Raw genomic sequence first — 24115 nt, forward strand, 5'->3', positions numbered from 1 at the left:
CACACGCTCCGGGACGCGTGCCAGCCCCGTCCCCACCTGTTCTCCGCCCCCCAGTGCCGGAGCATGAAGCTCTGCCACTGCCCACACCTGGTCTGCACCCGGGTTTCAGATGGGCATCTTGTCCAGCCCTACCTGGAGAGGCCAGGGAATGAACCCGGGACCTTCTGAATAAGCAGGTGCACTGCTGTTCTTTGGCAGCTCTCCTTGATTTCTGGTTTCTTTCCTGATGGCTATTGGAGGGCTTTGCACTTGGGTCAGCTCTGGTCACTTTCCCGGTTCCAAATTCTGTCTTAGACTTCACCCAGCCACTCTGCTCTCTGCCTGCTCCGGCACCAGCAAATCCTTCAGTGCACATTCTTTTTGACCAAGTAAGTTACTAGCTGCAACTGTCTTAATGGTCATAAATAGTTCCTCCTTGCTTTGCTAGCTAGTAATGTGTGGCATTCTTGGCTTTCCAATGCAAAGAGAGAGAGGGAAGGAGGGAGAGACAGTCCTACTTACTGACTGCTGGGATAAAAAATTGGGTCGTATTTTCTGCTGAGGTCATGGAAAGTTGCACCTTTTAAAACTGGCAGCCAATCCACAGTGAGGAAATTGTTTTGTTTATTTCCGTATTTCCATGGCCGTTCTTTCCGCCCTTTTGAAAATATAGTCATTGGGGGAAGCTGCCCCCCTCGCCTTTCTTGCATCACTTTTTGGCCCCTGTTCTGTCTTAGCACTGCTCTCTTGGCCACCCAACCACTAATGTTTCCTTGGTAATACTCCAATAGTTTCCTTTGACTTTGCTACACCGCAGACGGAAGGGCGACTGCAGAGAACTGTTCTGAAATACTCTTCTCAATGCATTCTGCTTTGCCAGATATTTCGACCTTTCCAGGACTCTGCCAAACTGCCTTTCTCTCTCTCCTCTAAGGATGTCTCTTTCATCACCAGTGGGTTCCCCATAGTGCAGCTAAGGTTCTTGGGATATTTCCAAGTAGGCGGGTCAGCTTCCTCGCTCTCTTGCTCTCATTGGCAGCTGCATCAAGCAGTCAGGCTTGTTGTTGCATCTGTGGCACCTTTTGTGAAAGGGCTGGTACAGTAGCCAATCAGGAGAGCATCCTTGGTGCTGGCAAGCAAATCTGAAGCAGCAAACTACCGCTATTGTTTTCATGATCCACAGTCAATGTTACGGGAGGAGCGGAGGAATCAGAAAAGAATCAAATGACTTCACAAAGCCACCGGGTGAATCAAATTATTTCCCCCTCAAAAAGGAATTCTGGCAGGAAGCCCAATTGAAGCCTTGCTGACTGACTTCGATGGAACAGGACTTGTGAGCAGGGCTTTTTTTTTCCAGGAGGAAATCGCTGGACCTCAGGTCCTGCACCTCTCAGATTCGTTCTAGAACCTCTCATTTAGGTGCCATTGCCATTCTAAGAGAAAAATGGAGGGAGGTGTTCATAGTGAATTCTGGCACCTCTTTTTCTAGAACAATAGCAGTGCTTGTAAGCATGGGGGAGGGGCAGGAATCCATTTATTTACCACCACAAATACTTATTTTTGATCAGATTGTGGCTATTGGAAAATGACTATGTTTCAGTTCTTTGTATTGTTTCAGAAAGTGAAAAGCAAGTCAAGACACAAAACAAGTCAAATCCCCCCCCCCTTTCCTTACCCTTGCCCTCATTTTGAAATGGTACAGTCCTGGGAGAGCTATATCACTTTTTTTAAAAAAAGAACAGTGTTTACATCAGTCCTGCCCTGTCTCCGGCCATACCCGTTGCTAATGATGCCCAAGGCTTTCATCATGCAGAAATAACAAACAGTACTTAGGCTAACTTTTCCTTCTCTTGATTTTTCCCCTCAGTGTGTAGCAGCTGTGACCCAAGGAAGGTGTGGAAGCCATTGTTTCAAAACTTAAAATGCAATTACATGCCCTTGACCGAGCAGCGGCGAGGTGGCCTAAAACCAAAAAGGGCTGTGCTTCATTAGCCACCAAAAAGCCAGCAGCTGTTGGTAATTGATCATCTCGGAATAGTTATTGCTTAAGTATTTAATTGTTTTCACTGACACTCAGTGCAGCTATTATAAAACAACCTTGCTAGGCCGGGAGGGGGACTGGGCTGGAAAGCAATTTGGCTACATCAAAGCAAAAATAAATAAAAAAGGACACAAAGACTGTGTCTAATTTACTCAAGTTTTTATATTTGGGGGCTGAAATAAGTAGGTGGTCTCAAATGTGTTTCTTTCCTCCCTCTGCACCAAACACTGTCCACATTATAAAGGTAAAGGGACCCCTGACCATTAGGTCCAGTTGTGGACGACTCTGGGTTTGCGGTGCTCATCTCACTTTATTGGCCGAGGGAGCCAGCATACAGCTTTCGGGTCATGTGACCAGCATGACTAAGCCGCTTCTGGCGAACCAGAGCAGCACACGTAAATGCCGTTTACCTTCCTGCCGGAGCGGTACCTATTTATCTACTTGCACTTTGTGCTTTCGAACTGCTAGGTTGGCAGGAGCAGGGACCGAGCAATGGGAGCTCACCCCATCGCGGGGATTCGCACCGCCGACCTTCTGATCGGCAAGCCCTAGGCTCTGTGGTCACCTTCCACATTATAGCCCTAATTAAATAATTGGACATTAGCTTTACATATCCCCACACAAATCCTGTTTCATTCTAAGCCATAAACTGTTGCTGTTCTCCTAGGATCCTGCTGAATACCTGGAAAATGATCTTTTGGTGCTTAAGGCAATTAATTAAAGTCTTGCAATTAATTAATTGATCAAGGGACATGTTTTTTGGGTAAAAATGCAAGAGGTTGTATTTCTAGGTATAAATGCGACACATGCAACAATGTCTCCTCAGCATGTTAGAAAATCTTGCATTTTAGAAAAATGTTGCTTGTGGTGTAGTTCCATAGCTCAGATATTTTCTCTGGAGGAATTGTGATTGTCTCCCCATTGTGGGCAAAATATACTGACCCTGAGGCTCTGAGCAGGGAAGGCATTTATGATGTTCCCCTTCCCACTCTCACATGCCTCTCATACCTCCCACCCCCTGCCATTTCTTCCCCCATTCAACTTAAATTCATACAACTGTAGAGTTGGAAAGGCAGCTGAGGGTCATCTATAGTCCAATCCTTTACATTGCAGGAATCCCAACATGTGGTTCCCCATCCAGTTTGCAACCACACTAGACCTCCTTAGCTTTGCAACTGTGCTAGCAGTTTTATTGCTGTACCACTAGGTGTGTGACTTTATTCATCAAGCTAAATGACTGACAACTGATTTTCTTTCTCTTTGGCATCAGCTATGCAAGGTGCCAGTCAATTGTTGAGGTGTCTTGTCTGCCCCTTGGGCTGTCTGGTTGCAGTGATCGTAAAGAAGTAAGAGGCATTTTGATTACTCTGGATGTCTCACTTTCTAAAGGAATGCAGAGAAGCAGCCTGGAGTAAATAGCCCCTTAAACATCACTCAAGTTTTGTGAAGTAATTGCACATGCTCAGAAGTCCTCTAGTGGGGATGAGTACAACTCAGCATGCACAATTTATAGATGACTGCTCCTAGGGATAGGCGAATCTGTCAAATTTGGATTCTCTCAGTTTCTCATTTTCCCAACCTCAGTTCAGTTCCCCACATTTCCTCATTAGTTTATGATTTTTTTTTTAAAGTCCTCATGAAAATTCATCCACTATTAGCGTGAATTTCTCCCGATAGACACATATTTGCAAAGCAATTCTCCCCAATATAATGCATTTTGCCTTGCTGTTTCCATTAATATATGCACATTTTGCACACTTTATCCTATTATATGCATATATTATACACAAACCTGGCTAGAACTGCAGTTCAAAATGCAGAGAAATGTGAATTTCAAAGGGTGACTGCATTTCGGCCCACGCTTTGTTGCAGGAAGTGAGAATTAATAGAAATTAAAGCTCTGTTTGCAGCATGAGTAAAGACAGATGCATAGAAAGATTATTTCAGGTGGAATGTGATATGTAAGGCACTAGAGCCTAAGACCAGATTGATGCTTGACACCCTTATTCTCTTGTTTATGCCCTGAAAATGGCTGTTTCTTTCCAAAAGTTTCCCTAGGTCAGAACCAACTTGCAGATTACAGACTCTCTGTTTGGTATGTCATGACATCCTTGTGTACTTGGGGGCAAGGAAATTGTTCTCTTGTGGCAGATAACTCCTGAAAATTAATATTCCACTTGGCATTTTATAGGGCTGAGATTTAACACAAAGAGCAGGTTCCTTGGCTGAACTCTGGTTACTCCTGACACAAATTAATCTCTACTCTGAGCACAATATGTCTTCCAATCCGTTCTTCTTTTCCCCTCTGCACCATTGTCAAGGCCTGCTGGCAGTGGGGGAAGCTGACGAAAACCTTTTACCATTACTTCCTTTTTTTAGATTGATGGCTTTGTTGTGTCAATGCATCCTTTAGAGCCACTAAGAAAAGAAAAAATCCATATTAGGGCAATACCTTCATTAGGCCAATCAAAATGTCATAAAACAGTGTGCAAGCTTCTGAGCTCCCCAGAAATTTGTGTCAGGATAGATGTAAAAACCAAAACCAAGATGGAGGTTGAGAGGAAGTGAGAGGTCACATTCATACCATACTTTCAAAGCACTATAAACAGTCATGGCCAGTGACATAGCTTGGGGAGGCACAGGAATGGTTGTCCCAGGAGTAAAATTGTTAGGGGTGCAAAATTTCAACACCTGGTGCTGCCTCAATACAGCTGTGCACTTCCATGATTGGGCTCTGTTAGAAGCGGCTTCTCCATGCAAACCAGGAAGTGACCTGCAGACAACGAAATGACTCTTCTTTTATTATCTCTGCAACTGCGATCTCCTGGGTGACACAGGTGCCATTAGGCAGTTGCATGCACATGCATACTCCATCTGTTTCCCTCCCTCCTCCCCTCCGTGCTGGCAACCCACGCTATGCCACTGGTCATGGCTTCCCCCAGAGAATTCTGGGAGCTGTAGGCTGTTAAAAGTGCTGAAAGTAGTTAGGAGAGCCCTATTCCTCTCACAGAGCTACAGTTTTCAGAGTTCCCTGTGAGGAGAGGTTAATGGTTAAACTACTCCGGGAATTGTCATTCTGTGAGGGGAACAGAAGGGTCTCCTAAGAATTCTTAGCACCCTTAACAAACTCCAAGAATACTTTGGGGGAAGCCACAACTGTTTAAAGTTGTTTTATAGCACTTTAAATGTATGGGGTGAATGTGGCCAGAAGGCTATTTGTATTAGTCAAGCCATCCATGTCTGCATTTGGCAAGTTTTAAGATGGTGTGGGCAGAAGAAACCCATAATATCTGAGCCCCTGTCTCTGCACATACAACAACCAGCTGTTACACAGTTCTGCCACTATCCTTAGGCATTCCTTTGGTAGGTGGGGAACCGTAACAAGAGAGAATCTGGATAGTCCTTATATGAGTTAATTATAGGCATTGCACTGCATGAAAAAGTCAGTCAAAGCGAAATTGGGTAGCTTTACCTAGTAGTTGGATAGGGATGCGGGTGGCGCTGTGGGTAAAACCTCAGCGCCTAGGGCTTGCCGATTGCATGGTCAGCGGTTCAAATCCCCACGGCGGGGTGAGCTCCCGTCTTTCGGTCTCAGCTCCTGCCCACCTAGCAGTTCAAAAGCACCCCTAAGTGCAAGTAGATAAATAGGTACCACTTTATAGCAGGAAGGTAAACGGCGTTTCTGTGTGCTGCGCTGGTGCCGGCTCGCCAGAGCAGCTTCGTCACGCTGGCCACGTGACCCGGAAGTGTCTCTGGACAGCGCTGGCCCCCGGCCTCTTAAGTGAGATGGGCGCACAACCCTAGAGTCGGACATGACTGGCCCGTACGGGCAGGGGTACCTTTACCTTTACCTAGTAGTTGGAGGTAATGGTCCCTCAGAAGATAATAACCCATCTTCAGGTTGTAGAATCTTGCTGTTGTAGAGTTAAATCCAGTACTTTCCAAGTCATACAAAGAAGAAAGGTAGCTGTACTACCTATTTGGTCCATTAAAAACATCCTCACATCCATATGAAGGCAATGCCCTTATTAGGCCGAACGAAACATCATTAAATAGTGTGCAGACCTTTGAGTTTCAAGGAAGTCTTCATCGGGCCCCATGCTAAGAAACCCAAGGTGGATGGGGGAAAGACAAAAGTATTGTCCTCATATGGACTTTGGAATTTTTAAATGGGGACAATTCACCAACTCTACTTTTAAAGGGGGGAAAAGGCATCTTTTGCTCAGCTCAGCATGCTGCCTTTTTCTCAGTGGCTGCAACTTCCTGAAACAATCCCCAGTACATGTGGTGCTGACATCATTGCTGTGTGCCCAGACAACTGTGTGCATTTGGCCGGACGGCTTCCCTTCCTTGCTCCCTTTGGTACTGCAATCAACGTTGCCTATTCATGTTTCACGAGGATGTGCTCTCTTGTCTGACTGTTAACACTTTGTTACAGAGACAGGCGGTGCTGTCATTTTGCCTATCGTGGGCCATGAAAGCGCAGCCTTGAAATAGTTTTGCTTTGGCACGGATGCACAAATTTAGATCATGTGTATGGGTTGGAGCTGTTCTGAGTGGGAGGGTTGCAATGTCCCCTTTATCCCCAATCCATGGTGGGGTGTCTACTCTCTCCTCTAACAACCTCCCTCCAAGCTTCTTGAATCAGCTGCGATGGAAGGAGATGTAGACTTGAATGCACTTTTTAGGTTCGTCTAAACAACCCATTCCAAAAGCTATGACTGCAACTGCTCAATTGCTTCCGGCTTTGGGGACAAATCGGGTTGCTGTTGGGAACAGGTCAGACGCAGCAATGCTTTTGAACACCAATTGCCAGAAACCACAGGAGAGGAGAGCACTCTTGTGCTTGGGTCTTGCTTACAGGTTTCCCACAAGGCAGTTGGAGGCAGTAATGCTTCTGAATACAAGTGGCTGGGAACTGCAGGTGGGGAGACAGCAGTTGTGCCCATGTCTGGCTTTCAGGTTTCTACAGGTTGGCCACTGTGAGAACAGGGTGCTGGACAAGATGGGCCATTGGCCTAATGCTATAAGGCTCCTCTTATGGTCTTGGCTCCATATACCTGAAGGAGCGTCTCCACCCCCATCATTCATCCCAGACACTGAGGTCCAGCTCTGAGGGCCTTCTGGTGGTTCCCTCACTGCAAGATGAGAGGTTACAGGGAACAAGGCAGAGGGCCTTCTTGGTAGTGGAGCCTGCCCTGTGGAACACCCTCCCATGAGATGTCAAGGAAATAAACAACTATCTGACTTGTAGAAGACATCTGAAGGCAGTCCTGTTTAGGGATGTTCTTAATGTCTGATGTTTTATTGTGTTTTTAATGTTCTGTTGGAAGCTGCCCAGAGGGGCTGGGGAGGCCTAGCCAGATGGGCGGGGTATAAGTAATAAATTATTGTTGTTGTTGTTGTTGTTGTTGTTGTTATATGCAAGGGGCATAAATTAAGGAGGTGTGTGGCTGTGGCTATCTAGAGGGGGCCCTGCACTTCTGAATTTGTCCACTACACTACTCACTGCAAAGCAGGGGTGAGGAATCTTTTTTACCTTGATGGCCACAATCCTTCATGGGCAAGCTTTGGTGTGTGCAAGTGCGTGCGCATTTTGCAGTGAGGCGGGGACGGTGGCAAAAGTGAGCAGAGCAACCACCCACATTCCAGCCACACAAAAGGCCAGAGGTTTTTACACTGCTGTCACCACACACCACAAGAAAGAGATGTTATTGCAGGTCAAGGCCACATTCCAATGAGGCAAAAGCGCTTGAAGGTGTGGAGCAGTGGCCAGAGGCCTGGTATTTGGCCTCTGGGTTTGGCGTTCTCCCCACCCGGTGAATGCTGGGTGAGATGGACAGAGAGTTTGACCTGACATTAAGCAGCTTCCTCTGTTCCTGAGATCACACAGAAGATCAGCAGGCTTTTAAGAAAGGAGGGAACCTACCTGAAGGGCACCAAAGCCAGCCCCTGTCTGCTTCCCCCGCCCTTTCCACCCCTTTCAATCCATCACAGCTTAGCCTTTGTGTCAGATTTAACAGCATGACCTAATAGTTACCGCTGGGAAAGCCTCCTGTCATTGTGGAGGATACAAGATGACTCACAAGACAGAAGGGCTGATAGTTTCAAGGAGCTGAAAGTTAATGCCACCATATAAAGCATTATTGTCTTATCACAGAAATCCTTCTGTCCTGGGGAGCACAGCTGCAATGAAAATAAATGCGCCCTTTCTCCCCCGTTTATTTATTTTATAATCGTGGGCCTCAAGAAAGCTCTGTCACGTGTGGCACTTGCTCTCTGATGGCATTCACTGAGTCCCACAAGCGGAATTCTCACTTCCATTTTTGCTTCACATCTCCCCCAGCGCGGAGTTATGTGTAAGAGGAGGCATTCAGGGAGCAAAGTTAGGATTGTCTCTCCCCCATCCCCCAAGCAGTCCTCGCTCACTGACGTTAATGCTTCTGATGCTGATATAATGAGGATAATGACTGAAACGAAATGGTTTAAAGGGTTATGAGCAGGGCTTTCTTTCCAGATTTGCACAGGGTTTACTCCTTAGCCTTGTCTTCTCCTGAAGATGTCCTGCAAGGCAGCGGGTACAGATTTTTTCCTTGGGGCTTACTCTAGGGTTACCAGGTGTCCCCGTTTCCCCGGGACAGCCCCCGGATTTGCAAATAAGTCCTCAGACAAATTCCATCCCCGGAATGTCCCCGGATTTCTTCTAACATCCCCGGGAAATGCAGCAGCGGCAGTCTCAGCAGCCCAGAGCAGTTGGTTCTAGCTGGCTTCAGGAGCTGCTCTGAAGTCCCCATGTGATGGTGTGGAGGGGCTCTAAGATGCAGCTTCCAGGCTGCCTCCACCTCCCCTGACCCCGACAACTAAGCTGTGAAGGGAGGCTTCATGCTGCCTATTGGCGCAGCCTCCCAACTTCTCCTTTGTGCAAGCTGGAGGGGGCAGGGATCTCTCAGTTAGGCAATGGGAAGCATCCCTTCCAAGCTGAGGGATCCCTGCCCCCTCCTGCTTGCATGCAAGTAGGAATGGGATCGGGGCTGCTCCGATGGCCTCACTGCCACCGCTCTCGGTCCTCCTTCTCCGCCTTCCATGCCTGACCCACCACACACCATGTCCCCCCCACCACGGAAGAACTAACAACTCAGGGGCTGCCCAGGCTCATGGAGAAAGGAGATAGAAGCCTTGGAGGAAGGGGAAATGTGGCAGTTGAGGTCAAGGCGGTGGCCGCCCTCTGCCACCGCCATCGCTGCAGCATCAACGCCCCGAACGTGTAGTATTTATTTATTTATTTGATTTATTAAAGTGTCCTCGGATTCATTGAAAAACATCTGGTAACCTTACTCCCGAAGCCTTTCTCATGGGCGATTTAGGGACTTCCCCTGCATGTGAAGACAGGCTCCGGTTGACTGAGCTGATGAGACCAATCGCAGACCCTCCAAGTGTCCCTCTTTTTCAGGGACAGTCCTGAATTTACAGACACCATCCCAGTTTCTGATTTGATCCTTTTCCTTAGGATGTTCCTATTTTCATCAGATAAATGTTGGAGGGTACTGAGTTTTCTGACCCCCAAGCCATCTGAAGGTACAGTGGTACCTCGGATTCAGGTTACAGACTCCACTAACCCAGAAATAGTACCTCGGGTTAAGAACTTTCCTTCAGGTTGAGAACAGAAATCGTGTGGCGGCAGTGGGAGGCCCCATTAGCTAAAGTGGTGCATCAGGTTAAGATCAGTTTCAGGTTAAGAATGGACCTCTGGAACGAATTAAGTTCTTAACCCGAGGTACCACTATATAGGGAAGTTGTTTTTATGTCTGATGTATACAAATAACCCTGTTTGATTGCACCCTACATCTCTCGTTGTGAAATCATCAGATCTACTAGCATTCTGGTCAAAGAGGTGTTAGAAATACAACTGAAGAAAAATGAAGACTCTTGTGTTGCTAGACTACAACACCCATAACTCCTGAGTACTGGTCTCTGAGGCTGGGGCTGATGGGACTTGGAGTCTAGCAACAGTTGGAGGCTCACAGGTTCCCTGTCCCTTATGTGCACACTGAAGCAAAAACAAGACAGAGTTTTCTCCCCTCAAGTGCTCAGCATTCCTTTACCACTTGGAAAGGATTCCACCCCCTAGTTTGCTCTGATTTCCCTCTCTTACTGAGAGCTGTCAGGGAAGAAGTCTCTGTGACTCATGGATACAAAGGGGTGGAGATCAAAAAAGAGAGACTTTGGCACCAGCCAGAGATAATTCATGGCCGTACAGGTTCACTGTGCTCTGAGATGCTAACTGAGCTTCAAGAGCAGCTGCTCTTGAAAAGCTATAAATATGTCCCTGTAATAATAGGATGAGAGGAGGAATTTCCCCACTTCTTACCTATCTTTTATCTGCACCTGGATCCGCTTGTGTGGTGCTCAAAGACTCCTTCTTTTGCTAGAGAAATCAAATGCACCACCTGCTTTTAATCTTGTGGAATTTTTAAACTTATTGTCCACAAAACACAAACACACAAGTGGAAACACGTCGCTCTCCTCAGCCTGCCATCTTGACAAGGCATTTAAACCCCTGATTGGACTGCTAAGAAGGGGCAACTCAACTCATTATCAGACATGGGAATTACCCTTTTTAGACATTAAACCCCAATGCATGCAGAGGGTCTGGGATGAAGGTTTTCAAAACAAGAATAGTTCTGGGGAGAGCTAAAAATGACCGAGTTTTTGCAGCGAGCAAGCTCGGTTTTCTGTAGATGGCATATGAGTCATCCTTTCTACTGTCCTTGATTTACACTAATGAAAGGCAGACGACACGTACTTGGCTCATGAAAGAGTCTTTCTTAAATCAGATGTGAGGGACAGTATGGCCTTGAACGCTGTGCCAATGCAGGGGAAGAACAAGCAAGCACAAGGAGCACCAGCCACTCAATGCCAGGCCACATGGAGCAATCTGCCCACCAAGTTTACGAACGCACAACAAAAAGCAGAATATACCCGTACATAAACGCCGGCTGAGAGCTAATGTGGGTAATGTCCAAGGTACTGGGCAGTGAACTGGAAAGTGCCCAGCTTGAGTCATATATCTGTCATTTATTTTTATTGATTTATTAGACTTGCTAGTTGCTTGTTACCCAAAGGGGTTATTTGTTTATTTCTTACATTTGTATGCCACCTTTCCCTCCAAGTGCTCAATGTGACACAGTAGTTGTTTTCAGGACCAGTTTCACTAGCTCCACATGCTGAAAAAGGCAGTCACTTTTTGCCCTCTTCAGATAACTTTGCTAGAGTTAGTATGAAGTGTAATGATCAGTTGTTTTGATGAGTGTCCCATACCCTCCAACATTTATCCGATGAAAATAGGGATGTCTTATTCCAACAAGAAGGGACACGGGTAGCGCTGTGGGTTAAATCACAGAGCCTAGGACTTGCCGATCAGAAGGTCGGCGGTTCGAATCCCCACGATGGGGTGAGCTCCTGTTGCTCGGTCCCTGCTCCTGCCAACCTAGCAGTTCGAAAGCACGTCAAAGTGCAAGTAGATAAATAGGTACTGCTCTGGCGAAAAGGTAAACAGCGTTTCCGTGCGCTACTCTGGTTCGCCAGAAGCGGCCTAGTCATGCTGGCCACATGACCCGGAAGCTGTACGCTGGCTCCCTCAGCCAATAAAGCGAGATGAGCGCCGCAACCCCAGAGTCGGTCACGACTGGACCTAATGGTCAGGGGTTCCTTTACCTTTACTATTCCAACAAGAACAACAGTTTTATTATTTATACCCCGCCCATCTGAATGGGTGGCTCTGGGTGGCTTCCAATATATATAAAAACATAATAAAACATTAACCATGAATATATCTTCTCAAGGTTGCATAGTTACTTATCTCATTGGTTCGGGTGTGTGGGGGGGTGTGTGTCTTATAACTCCATACTCTTCAGCATTTCTCCCATGAAAATAGGGATGCCCTAGGGGAAAGCAGGATATTCTGGTTTCAAATTAGAACCCAGGACAGCTTCTGTAAATCCGGGACTGTCCCTGGGAAATAAGGACACTTGGAGGGTCTGGTCTCCCCAAGACCCCAGGGAGTTTCAGGCCTTGCTGAATATTTTTCTCCCCAGAAGTTTCTTCCCATTTCCAGTAAAATCTGAAATGGTGCTCCTCCCTGTGTTCTCTGTACATAGGGAGTAAGGCATACAGAGTGCTTCAGACTAGTGAGATGACTTCACAGTGATTACAAGAGGAAGGAAATCCACTTCACTCCCATCTCAAGCATAAAGCAGAGTCCACGACATTAGCGCCCTATGTGCAATTAATTGAGCATGATGTGAGTGCTCTCGGGTGAGTCGCCCACACTGGTTGAGCAAGAATAAATGTGCAGCGGTTAGTGTATTTGGGGAAGTAAGGTAATGAAACGCGTTGCTCAAAACCGTTTATTGTAAAACAACCTGGAGTGGTGGGGGAAGTGAAATCTTTTGCAAGGAGAGAGGCATTTATCATCAGCCCCCTTTGACAGAAGTGTAAATGCATGGAACTGAGTCAGTGAGAGACTAGTTGGCCAACTTATTGGCAAACAAAACGACTTCTTTCTTGTGGTTATAAAGTCCTTTGCACTTTAGCAACTTCTATACACGTCTAATTTAGAGCAAATGTAAAGCACTTCTGAAAAACAAATTGCAGTGATTTGTGTAGGACAAAATAATGATTCGTGTGTGCCTCAAATGTGCCCATTTCTGCTTATTAACTTGCAACCATCTTGACAGTAAATCCTACAGTGGCTCAAAAAATGTGGCTTCCAGACTGTGCTATCCTTGGTTCTTGAATATATTTTTAAAAAGGCATCTGCTGTTCCTTTACATTTCCTTTTACCTTGAGTTTTCCTCCTCAGCACGTCAAGGAAGGTTATTGTGCATTATTTTTTATAAATAATCTAAATAGATTTCTCTTCATAAATGAGTGTTGTTTGATTTATTGCCCGTGTTATTCAATCTTCACTTGGTGGATGTGTCCCTCTAGTAATCACTGCCAGGGCCAGGCTGCTGGATGATAGGCCTGGTTTTGTTGTGCACAAGTTGATTCAGGTCATAGCGACCGGCAAGGTGAGGCACGGTGTCCTTGTTGTTCAGCTGGATTCTTAACACGGAGGTTGCTGCTGGTAACTCAGAGGGAGAGGAATGAGGCTGGCAGGGAGATAGGTGTAGGGCAGGCATAGCAGCAAAGCCATTCTGCCACTGCTGGCACTGGGCCCACATCAACCGCACAACAACCTTGCCGCTCTTGGTTACTGGCAGAGACCTCCACGTTGGCAAGCCAGGTGAGCAAAGCCACCCCTTCCTCCCTGCCAGCTGCTGCTGGATTTAAGTGGCCATGAACAAAAGTAAGCCTAATCCCCATTTAACATTTGGATTGGTAATTAGTTAGAAGAATTATATTTCTCACAATGGACTTGAAATGATGTTTTCAGGACAAAACTTTAACTTCTGTTTTCCTCTTTTCTTGTTCCAACCAGGTACCTATGAAGTCTTGTGGAATCCTGGGAACAAATTGCAGTACATGTAATGTGAAAAAGCAAGGGCAACTTGACCTTTTGCTGCCTGAAGCAGGATGGGTCGCCGCCACCTACAGAATCTTCCCAGACTGGCAGCTGAATCTTATTTTTTTAAAACAACAACAACCTTTATTAACATTATTAACAAACCAAGAGTTCAGTAGCAGGGTATTACAACATACCATATAAAAAGCAAATGAACAATAAATAATAAGAGAAAGAAATGATGACACACCGATAGAAAACAAGGCACCCATATTTCACGAGCTGGTGTGGATGGTGAATGCTGAGCTTCTAAATCCAAAGCACAGGAAATATAATCCCACCAAATGTCATAAAATTGTCCTGGATCCTGAAAACCCCTAGAAAACACACAGTTTATGTGGATTCCCACCCCCCGCCTCACCCGCAATAGCCAAATTCCATAGATTTTTAGACCACACAGCCAAATGCAGATTTTTCAAAGTTTTCCATCGCTGAGCTATTGAAATCATTGCTGCAGTTTACATCCATGTCCAAAGCATAGCTGTCAACTTTTCCCTTTTCTTGAGAGGATCCTATTTGGAATAAGAGAATTTCCCTTTAAAAAAAAGGGAAACGTTGACAGTTGTGGTCAAAAGTTCTTTAGAATGACCTTTTATGTCGTCCACCCTCATATTCAGTAATGACAGTTGTGCGGAAGCCTAAACAGGTGATTTAATTGTTTTAGATATTTCTTGATATATCTGGGACTAGATTGATGAAACCTGAGGGCATTCCCACCAAAGACAGGGAAGAATGCCCCTTGGAGCTCACAAACCCACCAGCAATCTTGCGGTGATTGCCAGGCAGTACGACGCCATCTATGCAGAACTTTGAAGGAATATTCCCTTACATACGCCGAAACAGATTTATAAGGTTTAGCCAGCCATAGCGATTTCCATTCAGATTCCTCTATCTGAACATTTAAATCTTTCTCCCAATAATATTTAAGGCTCGTCAAGGGATCAGTGGTAAGTTCTTATGCACATCCTAGTCTGGTTTAGAGGCTGGAGGGGAGGGGGCGGACCCAGAAAAGATTGGCTACAGCCCTATGAGATTTTCCAGTAAGATTATGTGTCTGTAAACAATATGGAACACAACTTATGGATTTCTCTTTTGTCCTCTTGTAAATTGAAATACGATTTTTTCACGGTGTCAAGTCTAGAGAGGAGGAAGGTAGAACATAAATTGGGATCTACTGATAGACAATTCGCAATGGATCAGCAAGTGTTTAACAATAGCAATAAATAAAAGGTTCCCCACTCTCTGCTAAAACAAGGGAATCCTATGGGAAAACCAGGAGTGGTTTCCCTCCCCGCACCTGGGCTGAACATATGTCATTAATTATTTCTCAGCTTATGCCCACCCTTCCTGAGCCACTATTTTGGCTCTCGATGGCTAGTGAATAAAGTCAATCCTGCTAACCTTAAGATGCCCCCACCCTAGCATAGACCATGTAAGCCACCTGCTTGAAGAATCTGTGTGGTTTTGAAGTGAGAAAGTGGGTCAGCAAAGCAGTTGGCGAAAGTGTGAGCCTTGTGCTAATTAACACCGATTATCATCCCATTCAGCAAAAGTTGATCATCAGTCAAACAACATAAGGCACTTCAAGAAGGGATGAGTCACTCTCTTTGTGGAGTCGAATGTTATGAAATCCAGGGTGACTGATGCATTAGATCGAGCTAAGCTCTTCAAACAGCCTGGAAACATAAAAAGGGGGCCTAAGCCCAGCTGTGGTGGAAGCAGAAGCAGCAACTGAATGGCTTCGATAGAGTTGTGTGCCTGCTTTGCTCCATTATTGACTTTGGCCTCTAGCTGTTAAAACAACTCGGCATTCATACCTCAGTAAAGGACTAGGCTGGTTTGTGAATGGAACGCGCTGGAGACATGGCAGCAGGAGAAGAACGGGAGTGGCACTGAAGTAAAACAAAGCAGACAGGCTAAGTCATGAGCATGTGGTTTCCTCCTACACCTGAGACACATTTTCTTCAGCTGACATAGTGGACAAGCAGGTCTCAGGAATGAGCAGACTTTCAAGACAACATCCCCCCTTTTCTTCTACCATGTGATTCAGCGTGCTATGTGTGCTACGGCGTTAGTTTAACCAACTACAGATGTCTGGTCAAATTCTGCCTAGAAATATAAACAGGCAGACAATAGGAAACCTAAAGCCAGCTAAAAAATATGACAGGCAGTTGCTGTTGGGACCGAACTAATCTCTAGCAGAAAGACCACTCAATAGGGCCCCTTGAGCCAAGGAATGGAAGGGGTGCATTGTGGGAAATGGCCTGTGGCCAGATCACATGAACCCTATTCACTTCTATGTGATTAATAAATGAACAATTACTCCTATGCAGACAGTCCTTGTGTAGATTATTCCTGCCCTTTTCATGGGAGAATAGATTGCATGAAAGGAGTTGTCATGCGGCGGGGGCTTGGCTGAAGGTTGTGCTCATGCTAATACTACTTCTGCAGTTTATGGATTACAGTTTCACAAACTAATAAAACAGCAGAGGCTGTAAGGATCTGAATGTCATCAAGTCATCCTTTTGTACTGTGGTAGGGTCCTCTGCACTAAGGAGCCAAGTGCTGGCCCTACTGTTAGGCAGAGTGGAGTAGGCTGGAAGATTCTGGATATTGTTAAAGCGCAGAAAATTCCCAGCTAACTTTATTGTTTACCAAAAAAAAAAATCCATTAGGATTTTCTGCCAAAATGTCTTGTCCCAGCCTTGCAAATATCCCAAAGTCCATGTAGCTTTAGCTGAGATTCAGACTCACTGCAACTGAGACCAGATGTCTCTCTCTGGACTTCCCACTGCTTCCAGAGAGGGTACAGAAATATGAAGAAGTGGAAGAGGGCGATTTTGCTTTGTTGTGATTAGAACTGACAATGCACCAAGATATAAAAGTGGATCAATTGTTTTAAGTGCACTAAATGGCATAGGAGGTTGTAAGCAACCCTGTAATATTCCTGGAAGATCCGTTACTTGGGTTGCTAAGGAAACAAGAAAGTAGACACATGATGAATATTTTTACTTCTCCCGCCCACACTAGAAGTCACCTCCATCTGACACACCTTTTCTTCTCTGTTTGGTGGGCTGAGACCTCCTCTGTTTGGACTGGAAAAGGCAGCGACTTCTAGTGACACAGCTGCAATCAAACTTTTCTATAGATCCATGTGATGGTTGGAATTACTTTGCCCTTCAACACACAATACAACAACATCACAACATTTAATGGTTCAGACACACCTCTCCCAGTCTTCTTATTTCTTCTCAGTGGGATTCTTTTCTTAATAATTCCTCTTGCCTCAGTCCAGATCAAAGTAGAATATTCTAGTGCTGGAATGACTCATATATATATATATATATATATATATATATATATATGCAGGTTTTGGTGTCCTCGGGTGTCTTCCCGTGTAAAAGTTGGGGTGTCTAGGCGACGTTTCGACGAGGTCTCACTCGTCATCTTCAGGCTGGTGCTTTCGGCTTCTTGTTACTGGAACAGAGCGGGATCTCAATGTTTGAGTTCCTATAAATACTGTAGAGGGGGTGTGGTGTCTAGCCTCCAATGTTCTGGGCAGAGAGGAAGTTCCCAGGCTAGTGTGCCTTTTCTTCTTTTGTTCCTTAATTACTTGAGAGATACCTTGAGTGATTTCTTGAGTGATATCCTGAGTACCACTTAGGTGGGTCATTAGGTGTGGATTAGTTGCTAAAGTCTTTGTGTCTTGACCTCTTGAACTTTGTGAAGAGTTTTCCTGAGAAGATGGCTGTATTGCACTTAGTTGTGCTTTGGCTTGGCTTCGTGTATAGGGGCGAGCTGTGGTTTTGTGGCTTGTGTCAGCCAGATCTGTGTAGGGATTGCAGGGGGGTGCAGCATCCGGAGGTGCCACCATGGATTGGCTACTGGATGGTGTCAGTAATTCATCTGTGGAGAGGGTCTGGGTCGCCTAGACACCCCAACTTTTACACGGGAAGACACCCGAGGACACCAAAACCTGCATTCCTGTACCCGTGAAAATCTACGAAAGCATATATATATATATATATATATATATATATATATATATATGGAGTCACGATGTCTCCTTTGATAGGTGTCATTCATGCACTAAACACTGGCAGAAGTTATGACACAAGAGCATAATTAAATTCCCCAAAGGCAAAGGAAGAATCCTATTTCCAAGTTGTTTTCTTTGTTTTGTTAAGCAACCTGTTCTGGCGCAGATTATATTAATTTGTAGAGTCTACTGTAGACACTGGGTTGGAAGCATAATTAGCATATATTTCCAATGGCAACGAGCACTTAATCCTTGCAAACAACAAATGTCTGAAACTAAAAATCACTTTTAGCTCATTCATAAATCTATAAACCACTCATCCAGATCCTTCTGAATAATCTGCTCTATTGCTTATGTTTTCCTTCGTTACAAACACCCTTCTAGTGCAGCAAATATACAAGCTCAAGGTGCCCAAACCTCTGGTAGTTATGCAATGGTTTTGCCTTCAAACTTTTTAAATGTTGGCCCAGTTTGCATGTCCTGGTGAACCATTGTTAATTAACATGCCTATCTGGGCGGTTTTGCTCTTCTCTGCTAGTGCATTGAGAATAGGAACCACAATCTTAGGTTTTGTGTTACTTTTGAACCAGGGATCATGGTTTCCTTGCTCCAACAACCAATTCCTGGCTTCAGATCAGAGTTTGTTTGGAAAGAAACAGATCACAATCCTAAATCTGGATGTACTGCTAAGCCAGGGATTGTGATTTGTTTCCCAGTGCTAGTGGGGAGAGGCAAAGTGGGTGTGACAAGCTTGTCTATGGTTTATGGCTTGTTTATGGTTTATGCTGTGCAGACATGGCCATTGTGTCATATTACTGGAATTGTGATCTTGTAAAGTTTTATGTTTTGTAAGCCACCTTGAGAGGACTGTCCTGTAAAATGATCATATGAATAAAATAAATAAATGGGATATTAATTAGAGTAGCAGATCTTTCTTATCCTTCTTCCACTATCAATGCACTTGCTACAGTCAACAAAGGGGAACCCCAGACTAATCAAAACTAAGAGACAAAGTCAGGACAAAAACCCTACAGGTTTTACTAAAAGTATCCTTATGTACAAAAATAGCAACACAACAATAAAATAGAGATGAATATAACAGCCTAATGTGATGAAACAGTGCTTTCAAGTGCTAAATATTAAGATAAGCCAGCTTCTAACTAACATACTGTATCTATATCCATAGCTATATCTCTATCTCTCTATCTCTCTATCTCTCTATCTCTCTATCTCTCTATCTCTATCTCTATCTCTATCTCTATCTATATCTATATCTATATCTATATCTATCTAATCTATATCTATATCTAGTTACAGATAGGTAGCCGTGTTGGTCTGCCATAGTCAAAACAAACAATTTTTTTCTTTCCAGTAGCACCTTAAAGACCAACTAAGTTAGTTCTTGGTATGAGCTTTCGTGTGCATGCACACTTCTTCAGATACACTGAAACAGAAGTTTCCAGACCCTTCTATATAGTGAGAAGGTGGGGAGGGGTATTACTCAGAAGGGTGGTAGGAATGGGTGATTGGCAGATAGCTGTGATGAGCCTGTTGACGACTCTTAACGACTGCAATAGGTCTTACAGGAAAAAGCAAGGGGGAGAAGGTGAAAAATGGCTTTGTCATGTATAATGAGATAAGAATCCAATGTCTTTGTTCAGACCAGGTCTCTCCGTGGTTTTAAGTTTGGTAATAAGTTGCAATTCAGCAGCTTCTCTTTCCAGTCTATTTCTGAAATTCCTTTGTAGTAAAACAGCTACTTTGAGATCTTGTATAGAATGTCCTGGGAGATTGAAGTGTTCTCCTACTGGTTTCTCTGTCTTGTGATTCCTGATGTCAGATTTATGTCCGTTTATTCTTTGGCGTAAGGTTTGGCCTGTTTGTCCAATATAGAGAGCTGAAGGACACTGTTGGCATTTGATGGCATACACAATGTTAGACGATGAGCAATTAAATAGTCCCGAGATGGTATGTGTGATGTTGTTGGGGCCAGTAATGGTGTTGTCCGGGTGTATGTGGCAGCAAAGTTGGCATCTGGGTTTATTGCAGGCTCTGGTGCCAGTGTCCGTGTTAAGTCTGGTTGTAGTATTATTGTGGGTTAGGAGTTGTTTAAGATTGGGTGGCTGTCTGTAGGCAATGAAAGGTCTTCCTCCCAGAGCTTGAGAAAGAGAACTGTCAGTGTCCAGGAGAGGTTGTAGATCTCTGATGATGCGTTGTACTGTTTTAACCCAAGTTAAATCAGGAATCACAAGACAGAGAAACCAGTAGGAGAACACTTCAATCTCCCAGGACATTCTATACAAGATCTCAAAGTAGCTGTTTTACTACAAAGGAATTTCAGAAATAGACTGGAAAGAGAAGCTGCTGAATTGCAACTTATTACCAAACTTAAAACCATGGAGAGACCTGGTCTGAACAAAGACATTGGATTCTTATCTCATTATACATGACAAAGCCATTTTTCACCTTCTCACCCCTTGCTTTTTCCTGTAAGACCTATTGCAGTCGTTAAGAGTCGTCAACAGGCTCATCACAGCTATCTGCCAATCACCCATTCCTACCACCCTTCTGAGTAATACCCCTCCCCACCTTCTCACTATATAGAAGGGTCTGGAAACTTCTGTTTCAGTGTATCTGAAGAAGTGTGCATGCACACGAAAGCTCATACCAAGAACTAACTTAGTTGGTCTTTAAGGTGCTACTGGAAAGAATTTTTTTTTTGTTATATCTATATCTATATCTATATCTATATCTATATCTATATCTATATCTATATCTATATCTATATCTATATCTATCTATACAGTGGTACCTCTGTTTACGAACTTAATCCATTTCGGAAGTCCATTCTTAAACCGAAACTGTTATTAAACCAAGGCGCGCTTTCCCTAATGAGGCCTCCCGCCATCGGTGCCCTTCCACCGTTCGGATTCCATTCTTAGACAGAGGTAAAGTTAGCAAACCGGGACACTACATCCGGTTTTGCAGAGTTCATAAACGAATCGTTCAAAAACAGGACTGTTCTTAAACCAAGGTACCATTGTATCTATATCTATCTAGCATCATAGTTCAGATAAACGAAACTTTCAGTTACCACCATAGACAGCCTCTTACAGATGAAAAATATTTCATGTTTCGACCATGCCATTGGCAGGAATTTCTCTTTTTTGTTTGATTCCAGTCAAAACTTAATAAAATAGGGCCAGAAGTCCTACGATGCAACAGAATTTACTCAGTTTGCCACTACTTATGCATAAACACGTTTAAAAACATATCTAATAAGTTTAAAAATATAAAAAGTCTAAACACATTGAGATCAGGGAGAACAGAGAGAAATAGATCTCATCCCCGATAAACATGGCATATAACTATTCCAGCTGCTAGATGTGTTTCAACCTTGCAGCCTTCTTCAGCTACTTAGGTTGACTAGCAGATTTCCTGCCCTATTCATTTAGGGGACCTTGCTAAGTGGTGAACAGGCAGACTAACCTGCTGTTGAACATAGCTGTTTTGAAAGGGCCCTGCTTCCCCTTATTTGCCAAAAGCTGCCTTTGTGAAGAACCTCCCCCCATCCCACAGCTTTGGGTTGTTTTCCTTTCCCTGTTCTTCTGAAGATGAAAATCTGAAACAGATGCACAGAGAAGACGGATATTTTTTTCCACCTCAATATTACAGCCCAAAGCAAAGACAGTGTTTCTTAGCATACCTTGATTTAAATTTGGGGGGTTTGCCATGCCGTGGCCAGAGAAAATTGTTCTGGGAGTGGTGAAGCCATCCCTAATTGATGGGGGCATGCAAGGAGTATATGTTGCAAAATGATGGCCTACAGCTTTAATTGGATGCACAAGTTAAATGTATACACACATCCCTGTCCCTATATCTGTTCCTGAATACATGCGCTCCATAACTCCTTTACTGTGAGATGACTCCAAGGGAGGGACTGGGGATAAATGTGAGCAGGTGCGGGGGGGGGGGGAGGGTGTGAAAAACTGAGTGAATAGGCATGGGGATGAAGGACGTGTAAAGGGAGGAGGGGTTGGCCAGGAGGGGGAGAACAGGGGTTGCTGGGTAGGCCAGAGTTGGTGAGTGGAGTGTGCAAGGATGGCAGCCCTGTGTCTTGTGTGTGCATGTGTGTATTGTTGGAGAACTTCACCACAAAATTCAGACAAGCGCAAATTTCAAAGGATAGCTGCGTTGTGATTTACATATTGTTTGGGGAACTGTGAATTTCTCCCCCATCACAATAATGCACCCCATTATTGCCCCAACTCTGGACTCATCTACATTTCTGTTTGTTCCACCACTTTCCTACAGAAAAACCTGCTCTTTACCATTGAATTGGTGTTTGCTCTGATCCAGTACTAAAAAGGGGGTTTTCCCAGGGAAAGGGGTGGGGTAAATAGAAAACGGTTCAGATCCCCTGCTTTCTCCTCATGGGACAAGCAGAATTTTGGAACCCCAACACCGTTTTTCTGTATAAAGCCTTGTTTTTTTTAAGGGGGTATTTTTCCAGACCTGCTGCTACCTCCCTCGTGTGCATGGATGGTGCCATTTTGACCACATACAGATTCAGACTTGGGAGAATGGATTTGCTGTTAGTATATATGGAGTGGCGAAGACTCTTCTGTTTGGTTAGGGTTTGATGTCTTACGGGACTGTCAATAAAGGAGCGAAATGGCATAATGAAGGAGATGGATTAGCTGTGTATGTCATGAGCTGAGTTAAAAGGCTTCTCACGTTCACCCGCCACTCCTTTGACACGGCAGCTCTGAGAGGCAACTTGCCTGGCCAAAGCCACCTCACAGTTTCATGGGGGTGGAAGAAGTTAATGAAGCGAGATTAGGCACTGCGCAGGCTGCAGAGCTAACTTTCCTCTGAGTGGCTTATAAAAGAAAACGTGAATTCTAAACTTTCCTGTGGAACCTTATTATCATAGCACAACATTAGCATTGATAAAAATAGCACAAATTAGTGCAGGAGCTGAAAGGCTGGCATAAAAACTCTGAATACATCCCCGCCCCACACACTTTTTTTTCTGGAGAAGCTTAGCCTTTTGCACACATTAGCAAGAATGTGTTCATTCCAAGTTCTGACATTCCCACTTGCCTTGCCATATCAGAAGCCTGCTACCCTCAATAAGGGCTTGATCCTTAAGTGGGAATAAATCGGCCCACTTTATGTACAACAGAAAAATGAGCACTATGGGCCTTGTATATAGTGCAGCTCCTCACTATAGTATTGTTGTGTTTTTGGAGGAGTCCACTGTTGAACAGGTCAGGCAAGTCCCTTTGTGAGAGAATGGCCTTCGTTGCCATAGTATAACAGGTTGCTCTGTGCTGGGGGACAAATGGGTCCCTCCCTCACCTGGCTGGTAGTGAGAAAGACAATAGCCAGAGTGGAGTGCATGAGAACCAGGGTTAGAAGCAGGCGGAAGCCAGAGATTGAGATCCATGCTTGATTTCTGCTGGAATCCAAGGCTGTGGCAATGGGAGAAGCAAGGCCTTATTGGGGTGTTAATGCTGTGAGCCCCTCCATCGTAGCCTCAGGTTGCATATATGTGTAACTAAACCATGTATCATAAAGACACCACAGCCTCTACTGCCTCTCCTCCTGAGGAAACTGAATCTGGGTAAGAGTCTGGAACCACTAGGATCTTACACCGCTCAGAGATTGGGGTGGCATGCAACAGTGTAAATAGTATGGAATCAGGTGGCACATGGAATGTGGGGTCCTGTTCCCACAGAGGCAGTTGAGGGGTGGGGTCTTTCCAGCAGTTGAAGCAGGTCTGGCTTCAGCAGTAAATGGCTTCACCATTCAGCTGCCTCATTCAGCCAGCTTTGGTCCCTTTAGGCTGCTTTGTCATCCTTGCTGCACCCAACCCGGCATTATTGGCCACCTGGACTGAAGACTAAAAAAAGACAAGGTGGTATCCAGGAAAGTTTTACTCAGCGTAGACCTGTTGAAATGTCAAATCAAAATGACTGCCTTAGGTCCCTTCTTTCCAATAGGTTGGACTACCAGGCCTAGTCTTGAGCAGGAGCATGGAACCTGTGGAATGGAGGGGTGCTGTTGACCTCCAACTCCCACCAGCTCCCAGGTGGTATGGCAAAAGGTCATGGGTTGTGGGAATGGCAGTCCAACAAAATATGGAGGGCCACAGGCTCCCTGTCTCTGGTCCTGAGCACACAGCTAGCTAGAGGACTTCAATGCAGCAGAATGCTTCTGCAGTCGAATATGGTGTAGGCACAAACACCCAGTTCTACATTTGTCTGGAGCATAGGGGAAGAGCCACAGTAATAGCCTCCTGGCAGGGCTGTTGTCGGTCTTTCCTGCAAAGGGTGGAGGAGCAGTGGGGTCCAGGTTGCACAGGTGCACCAGCAGTGGCACCTATGCCTGCTTTATGGCTTCTTCCTGATCCTTTTGGCCGCCAGAGCAAAAAAAGGGCCACCTTATGAGTCACCAATGCATTGTTGTCACTCAACAACCACTG

Source organism: Podarcis gaigeae (genome assembly GCF_964106915.1).
Source record: "Podarcis gaigeae genome assembly, chromosome: 2".
NCBI lineage: Eukaryota > Metazoa > Chordata > Lepidosauria > Squamata > Lacertidae > Podarcis > Podarcis gaigeae.